The 8,129-nt window shown below is 40.1% G+C and overlaps 1 pseudogene; it reads right to left on the reverse strand.

The window, feature by feature from the left end:
- Positions 1 to 3,258: 3,258 nt before the first annotated feature.
- Positions 3,259 to 3,377, reverse strand: LOC148542966 (5S ribosomal RNA; annotated as a pseudogene).
- Between the last annotated feature and the right edge of the window lie 4,752 nt (positions 3,378 to 8,129).

The following is an 8,129-nucleotide window of genomic DNA, read 5'->3' on the forward strand; positions in this document are numbered from 1 at the left end:
CTCCCCCGTTGTGAAGAGCCTGCGCGCCTGCTGGATCTAAATAGATCCAGTCAGCGGCAGGCAGTGGATGTTTATGCAGGACTGCTGACCAGGTAAGTACTGCACAGGGGAGGGGGTACCAGTACTGGGGGCACAGCATGAGGGGCACTACTAGGGGCATTAGTGGGGGAACATCATAAGTGGCACTACTGGGGGCACTGCATAAAGGGCACTACTGGGGGCACAGCATAAGGGGCAGAACTGGGGGCACAGCATAAGGGGCTCTAATACAGGGGGCATTGCATAATGTTCACAACTACAGGGGCATTGCATAAGGGGCTCTAATACAGAGGGCATTTCACAAAGGCCACAACTAGAGGGGCATTGCATAAGAGGCTTTAATACAGAGGACATTGCATAATAGGCTCAAATACAGGGGGCATTGCATAATGGGCACAACTATAGGGGAACTGCATAATGGGCACAACTACTGGGGGGAATTGCATAAGGGGCACTACTACTGGGGACACTGCATAAGGGGCACTACTACTGGGGGCACTGCATAAGGGGCACTACTACAATGTGCACTGTATAAGAGGCACTACTGTGGGCATTGTGTATAAGGGGCACTACTGTGTGTCGTAATGTAAGGAACACTACTATGTGGTGTAATGTAAATAAGATTGTGATGCTATGTGGAGTAATTTGAATTGGGGATACTATGTGTGATTTCGCCCAGACAGACCCCACGTCCCTTGTTGTGAGGCCACGCCCTTTTTGCATGCCACACCCCTTTTTGGCTCGATAGATAACGAAAGGTTTTTAGTTTTAAAAGTAGATCACCGAGTCCAAAAGTCTGGCCACCCCTAATCTACAGTATAGATGGTGATAGCTATACGAGCTATACAGTCCCCATGGTTAGAATTTCTGGCTTCAGTGAAGCCTTCCAAGTATTGGTGAAAGTGCCATGCGCATGTGCAGACTGGTAATAGCGCAAGACACAACAGCCCGCCTCTGACTACAATAGGCTGCCAACAACAGATCGCCTCCAAGGAGGGGGACGTCACTGGGCCTTGCCGAGGGGGTACTAAATGTTAAATACCACCGGAATATTTGTTAGTATCACTGCGATATTAATCTAAATATGGTAATAAGTTTAGTCGTTAAATGGGGCCCAATACCCTAATCGAGCGTGTTAGTTTGCTTATGCACAGCAGACTTCCTGTCTTTAAGTCTACTGAATGATGCAGACTTTGGACCTCTGTCCGTGCGCATTCGCAAATAATGCCCCAATTTTATATTTTTTAATTGTCATGGAATTTGTGACAATTTGAATTCTAACAAATCAACTGACATAAAAAACAATATAGTAAAATAATGAGACAATAGCTTGCGTAGCAAATGTAAATGCAGTGCCAAGCATCTCGCATTCTGTCACTTTACGGGTGTGATCTAGTGTTGCATGTAAGAGCAACTGTGTGATGTAAAAGTGCAATCTTTCCTGCTCACATTTTACACCTGTAGTTAGGGTTACACATATCAAACAATTGTGGCCATTTGTGTTTGTGAGGGTGGATCAGGGATGTTATCAACTTATCATACAAGTTCATTACAGTTTAGGAGATGCAAGTTATGCACATCCCTTAGAGATGCATGTTAATAAATGGTTGTTCACAACATATCTTTAAATACTTTAGTTACGGTCATACATTTTGCACCTACCATAACCAGGAGCAGGATTGCTGATGATGATTACTGCATCTTTGCTCCCAAACGCATCTATATACAAGACCTATTCTTGCTCAACAGGGCATATTTACATTCAGCTGCAACTCAGGCCCATATGTATTGGCAAACGCTACCAGTAGGATACATTTAATTTGCACCTTTTATGTTTGATGGTCCCTTCAAGAATTTCTATAATTAGAGAGCATATTACAATGCAGTAATATTGAGGTCTACTGTTCATTAATATGATGTATACAAGCAGTCCTCATGTCTGTCAGCTCATTACATACATACTGCGGCTTGGGAAGATATTATTCTGTGCTTGGTTTGCCCTTTGCTGGATATATCACGAAGGTATCCTACAAATAAAGGGAACTTCGCACCAGAACATAGGGCCTGATTCAGTACAGATCGCAACTGCGACTACGCACGCAGTCTCACTCCGATGATATGCTAATTCACTGTGATCGCTATGCCGTCGCAGCACAACATAAGGATGCCCACCTTACCATACACACATCCGTAATACTTTGCAAGACTGTGAAAACATCGGCAACATAGAGTACTATCGGGGCCTCATGCACACTTGCACAAGGTCTGACTGTTTTGTCAACAGCATATTTATTTTTAGATGTAGTTTTCTCACACTGAACCAAATTTCAATTAATCATGGACTGTTATTTGAGGCAAGGTAAATGTGTTATTAAAATAATAATAATAATAATAATACAGTGTGAACCAGAATATATATATATATATATATATATATATATATATATTATTTATATATATATATATATGTATATATATATTCCTAATCTCTAATGGTGCCACTTTGTTGTGTCTTAAAGAATATATATTATGGGCCTGATTCATGTACTGCAGTCATAATTCCAAATGCCTACAGAGAACTTAAGACCTATGCAACTGTTCACCCATGTTCTAAGCTGAATGTATCTACGCGACCGCAGGGGGGGTTTAAGAGAGGAGGGGGCCCCTGTGCAGACTACTTTGTGTGGGCCCACTCCTCTTTGTGGTGCAGAAGACTCTGGCATTGTGCAGATCTCCAGTTACATGGCTCTGGAGACACCGCAAGTGTGCATGGGCAAATCTCCAGGTATTAAACATAGGTGCAGGGTACACCCTGGCACCTTGCACCCTACATAGATATTTAAACAAAAAAAGAGAAAAAAAGAGAGGGCTAGTTACTGGCACTCTATTAGCCATATATCCAGTTAAAATATAATCTTTAATTTTATATTAGTAAAAGTAATAAGGTACACCACACAAGACACAAATACTAAACATAGTACATAAATCGCCTATCATAGGCAAATTAGCTATTTGGAAAATAGATTGGGGAATATGTTGCCACCAATCTGATACAAAAAATCTGGCGAAATATTATTAAATATAAGTTTATTATACTGAACACCAAAATATTATTTTAGGTCAGTCATATGGTAACCCATGACAAGTTCTAATTGGAGCACAATTTATTAAAACTAAAAATGCTCCACCATGTGTATTCTAATCCCATTTATTCTCTTTAACCTACAGCACCTGGTATTCCCAGGTGGTCTCCCATCCAGGTACTAACCAAGCCTATTACTTTATAGCTTCCAAGATCAGACGAGATTGGCCAGATCAAGTAATGTATGGCTGTAGCTATAGTAAGGGAAATGGTGTCTGCACCTACTGTACACATGGTAAGACAAAAATGTAGGACTATTGTTATTGACTAGTCCATTTTAATAGTAAAAACACACTATTCAAAGAAGTTTATGCATCGGCATACTTCCTTAGTTACACATCATCATATGCATACATCTGTGATTTACATGTGGTAAGTCGAGAAGGAATATATATATAAAGGAAGAGGGAAATATATCTCAAGATTTGATGAAGAAAACAATATGTCATACATCTGTGTGTTTCAGCCTTGTCTAGTAATCATCATAACCTCCCTTGGTTGCTCAAATAATAGCAACTGTCACATGCAATCTTAGTGCTCATAATAATATGAACAATTCAATTAATATCTGTGTTACATTGTATGAACTCACTAAGTATTGAATCCAATTTAATTATAAAGAAAAAGTAGTAATAATCCGATATTGTTTGTCATATATGATAGATCATATATACAAAGCACAGTAAGCAACACTCTACTGAAGTGTCATAATAAGTTTTGACTTTATATATTCCTGAAATCTGCTAGGATACATATCATATCTAAAGCAGAAATAATTAGTACATCATATCATACCATCAATAATACACATTACAGGTAATACATAGCCACATAGTGCCTACGATTTGTGTGGCTGTGGAGCAAAGTATTGGACACCTCAGACTGTGACATCAATGATATATATCGCAGATAATACACAGCCGCACATTGCCTATTGTGTGTATGGCTGATTAGCTGATAAGACATGGAGGTCCTAGTGTAAGTGGCAATACAATACCAGTGCTTCAGTATCCTGGAGTCCGGTCCATGCACTGACCATTTTCCCCAGGGAAGATGTAACAGTGGAATAAAGACGCGCGTTTCGCCCCGCTGAGGGCTTGTTCACCTCATCAATGTCTTGTGTCATTAATGCTGGGCATACACAGCCAGATAAAACATCTGTCAGACCGACAGACATTTTATCTGGCTGGCTGCCAGCCGTAGATGTCGCCGGCATACACTGTGAGAGAAATCTCATAGTGTATAGCCCGACATCCGCGCTCCGCCCCCGGGGGAGGAGACATTTCCCTGTTCCTTCCGTAGGAAGGAACACAGGAAATGTCTGTCTGTCGGCCGCGCTGGGCATACACTGCCCGATGCGGCCGACAATTACCGGGTAAATATCGCATCGGACGGGCATGCTGGACAATCCTGCATGCCCGACCGAGCAATATTTAACCCTCGGTCGCCCGCACACACGCTACAATTATCGGGGCGATCTGCCGATATCAGGCGGATCGCCCCGATAATTGTAGCGTGTATGGCCAGCATAAGTAACCACTTTAAATGCGTGTGCCCAGGAGTTGGCTCCGCAAATCTCGGAGTGCTATAGGCTAATGAGGGGTCGTTATGGAGACACAATGCGCCTTCAGTGTCAGTGATGGTCACCTATGCTGACCAATCACTGCAGACATAGGGCATGTTGCAAGCTGGAAATTGTAGCTTTGATATGTTAAGTGGGTATAGTGAGAATTGTCATGATGACATAAAAGCGCCCAATGACTACAAACTTGGGGCATATAGCATGCTGGTAGTTATAGTTTTAATGTGTCAAATGGATATAGTGGAGGATTGTCATGAAGACACGACCCGCCTCCAGGTTAGATAATGGTCACATACAGCAACCAATTAATAAAAGAGTAATGTGCATTGCATGCTGGTTATTGTAGTTTTAAATATGCTGGAATAGATACACTCTAAATATCATAGAGCTCTCTGGTGAGTACAATCAAAATGACAAAAATTCCTATATACATAATTAAATTAATATACCATCCTAGGTGGATTATAAGAAGGTGAGTCACTTGAAATATCTTTCAAGATCCTATTGCCATAAATAGTCGTATACATGACACATCTCCAAAACAAAACACAACTGTTGACCATTCACTATAGTAATAAAGTGCCTTGCATGCTGGTATATGTAGTTTAATATCAAATACCCAGTAACTGTAATTGAAGTAGCAGTAGTCCATTAGAAAAGAATATAAATTAAAATTAGGCAAAATTGAACGGAGTGGATAAGTATATCTATTAAAAGGAGCAGTAAGTGTTTGAACATGTTCAGTGGAGCTATTTATAGTTATATCATAAAGTTAGATAAAATTGATTTATAAGGACCTGTATAGCATAGATCACAGGTTCTCAAACTCAGTCCTCAGGATCCCAAACTGTGCATGTTTTGCAGGTCTCCTCACAGAATCACAAGTGAAATAATTAGCTCCACCTGTGGATCTTTTAAAATGCGTCAGCGAGTAATGAGTACACCTGTGCACCTGCTGGGTGACCTGCAAAACGTGACCTGTGTGGGGTCCTGAGGACTGAGTTTGAGAACCTCTGGCATAGATGTTTTAAAGTTAAAAATATATGTATAAGAACCAAAAATTATACATTATTAGAGGTTATAAGGTTCAACATATGACATATATGTGAAAAAGTCTATGACATATTCCAAAAGAAAAAATACAGAAAGTATTAAAATGTGACAATGAATATTAAGTATATACATCAGACAATTAGCAGTATGTATATAGTGTGTGAGTGAACAGGTAATGAGTGAGAAGTGTATTGAAACAACGAAGTGAAAACAAAAAGTTAAATTTTCAATGTAATATGGATAACTGTATATATATATATATAAATAAATATATATATATATATATATAAAATATCTGCAGAGTATAAGAGAAGTGATGATAATTTGAAGTTTAATAGGCAATGTGCATAGGATGTAAGTTAAGTGATGTAAAAGTTTAAAATATATCTCAGAAGATGATCCATAGACATGTTTAATTATTGGACTGTCCATGGAAAGGTGTTATGGGCCGATCATGATAAGAGTCCCATTGGAGTGTGATGTTAATCCGTCTTGATAGGGTACAGAAAAAAAGAGGAAGGGGGGGAGCCATTCTACAAGTACCAATCTGTACGTATGCAAATATTAATCTCACACCCCCATAACAGACTAACACTTTAAGAGGTCCAATGTAAAAACCAATAAGTAAGGATTGGTGTGTCACTTATGTCGAAGTTGAATAATTGGCTGAGACAAGTTCAGTTTAAAATTTAATAGCGGCGACGCCATCTTGCGAATCGCCGCAAGACTCCATTTTGGAAGTGAGATCGCAAGACACCATTTTTGTGGTCAGCCAATTCAAGTTATAACTCAGGAGCTAAGAACAGATGGCAATGTTTTTGTTAACCTACCAAGGGCAACTGGAAAAACAAGCTTTCTGAGTAAAAGTAAATAAGAAGAGACAATGGGTATTTTTACATACAAATTGGGAATCCCTGGATGCAGATAAAGTATAGTTGTGGCAATTGTAATATAATATCTACACAATTGGATTTGTCTGAATCCTAGACAGAATGGCCCCAAATTCCACAGTTTGAGGTGATAATACATTTGCACTTCACACAAGAGTCTGTGAGAACAAAAGAGGTTTTGTTTTCCTTTGAACACACAACAGGTGGGGGCCTGCTGACAGAGGGCATGTAGAACTACAACCCTCAGCCATCCACACTGCTGGATGTTCACTTCGTGTATGAGAAATTATGCACTTAAATCTCACCCATTAATAACTAGCATCCTTATATCAAACCCCGAATACTCACACACTACATATTCGCACACAAGGTTCCATTAGCATCAAATTGTATGATTCAAGTTGGTTAAGTTAGTTTAAATGCTAAGAAATAGAGGTTTTTGATATCTAAGGTATTATACATGATAAGCAAGGTGTGTTTGGTTTCGTTCTGATGCGTACGCTTTTTACAGAATCCCAGTGTTATCGGTGGAGAGATCGCATCATGCAAACTCAAGTTACGGATCGCAGAACTTACAAGCAACAAAATGTTTAGTTGATGGAATGTTACAGGAGGCGTTACCAGAAAGACTCCGGCTGTTAGAGGCAGGGAAAGTCTATTTGAAACAACCTGTTAAATGTGTCGTTACATATGCTTCTCCTCTGGGAACCAATGAGATCAGCAGGAAGTTCCCCCTTTGTCCTGTTTCAGTCTGGGGGGGAATAAATACATGTGTCCGAACACTGGTTTGGCAGTTCATGCTGAATTTTGGGTGAACTGAGGATATCTAGTCAGAAGTCTATCTCTGGGTCCAGAGGCGCAGCGTATGTATAACCGTACTTGGGTCTGTATTATTTCCTTTTACGCCTAACTTGTGTATGTATAGATTGCGTGTAACTGACTGTACTTTTACCTGAATAATACTTGTGCGTTGGAACCACAGATTCCACTCCTGTCTTTATTTGCGGTCATACTGCATACGCAATTAGCGTTGTGTTTAGAGGTTTATAGGCAGGTTTTGTCTTAGAGGTTCTAGGCAGGTGAATCTTAGAGGTTTACAGGCAGGAATGTATTAAAAGGTTTATTTACAAATTCAACAGTGGGGGCTCATCGGTTTATCACACTATCTGATACACGATACCACTCGGTCAGTCCTCTCTCAGCAAAAGGGTGGAGGCACCTTTTGGGAGACGCATTAGTCTTTCATTACCACAGTGTTGCTGAGAGCGTACTGCCGGTTATTGTGTAGAGGAAGCGCTGATTAGAATCCAGGGACAAGAGAGGATAAAAAAAAAAGTTTGTTTTTCCTCTGTTGATAGAACCTTGTGTTTAGAGGGGTGCTGCAATATTTGCGTACGCAGCGAAAACGCATTTTTGCGTACGC

The sequence above is a fragment of the Taudactylus pleione genome, unplaced genomic scaffold (genome assembly GCF_031769625.1).
Source record: "Taudactylus pleione unplaced genomic scaffold, aTauple2 ptg000007l, whole genome shotgun sequence".
In the NCBI taxonomy this organism is placed as follows: Eukaryota; Metazoa; Chordata; class Amphibia; order Anura; family Myobatrachidae; genus Taudactylus; species Taudactylus pleione.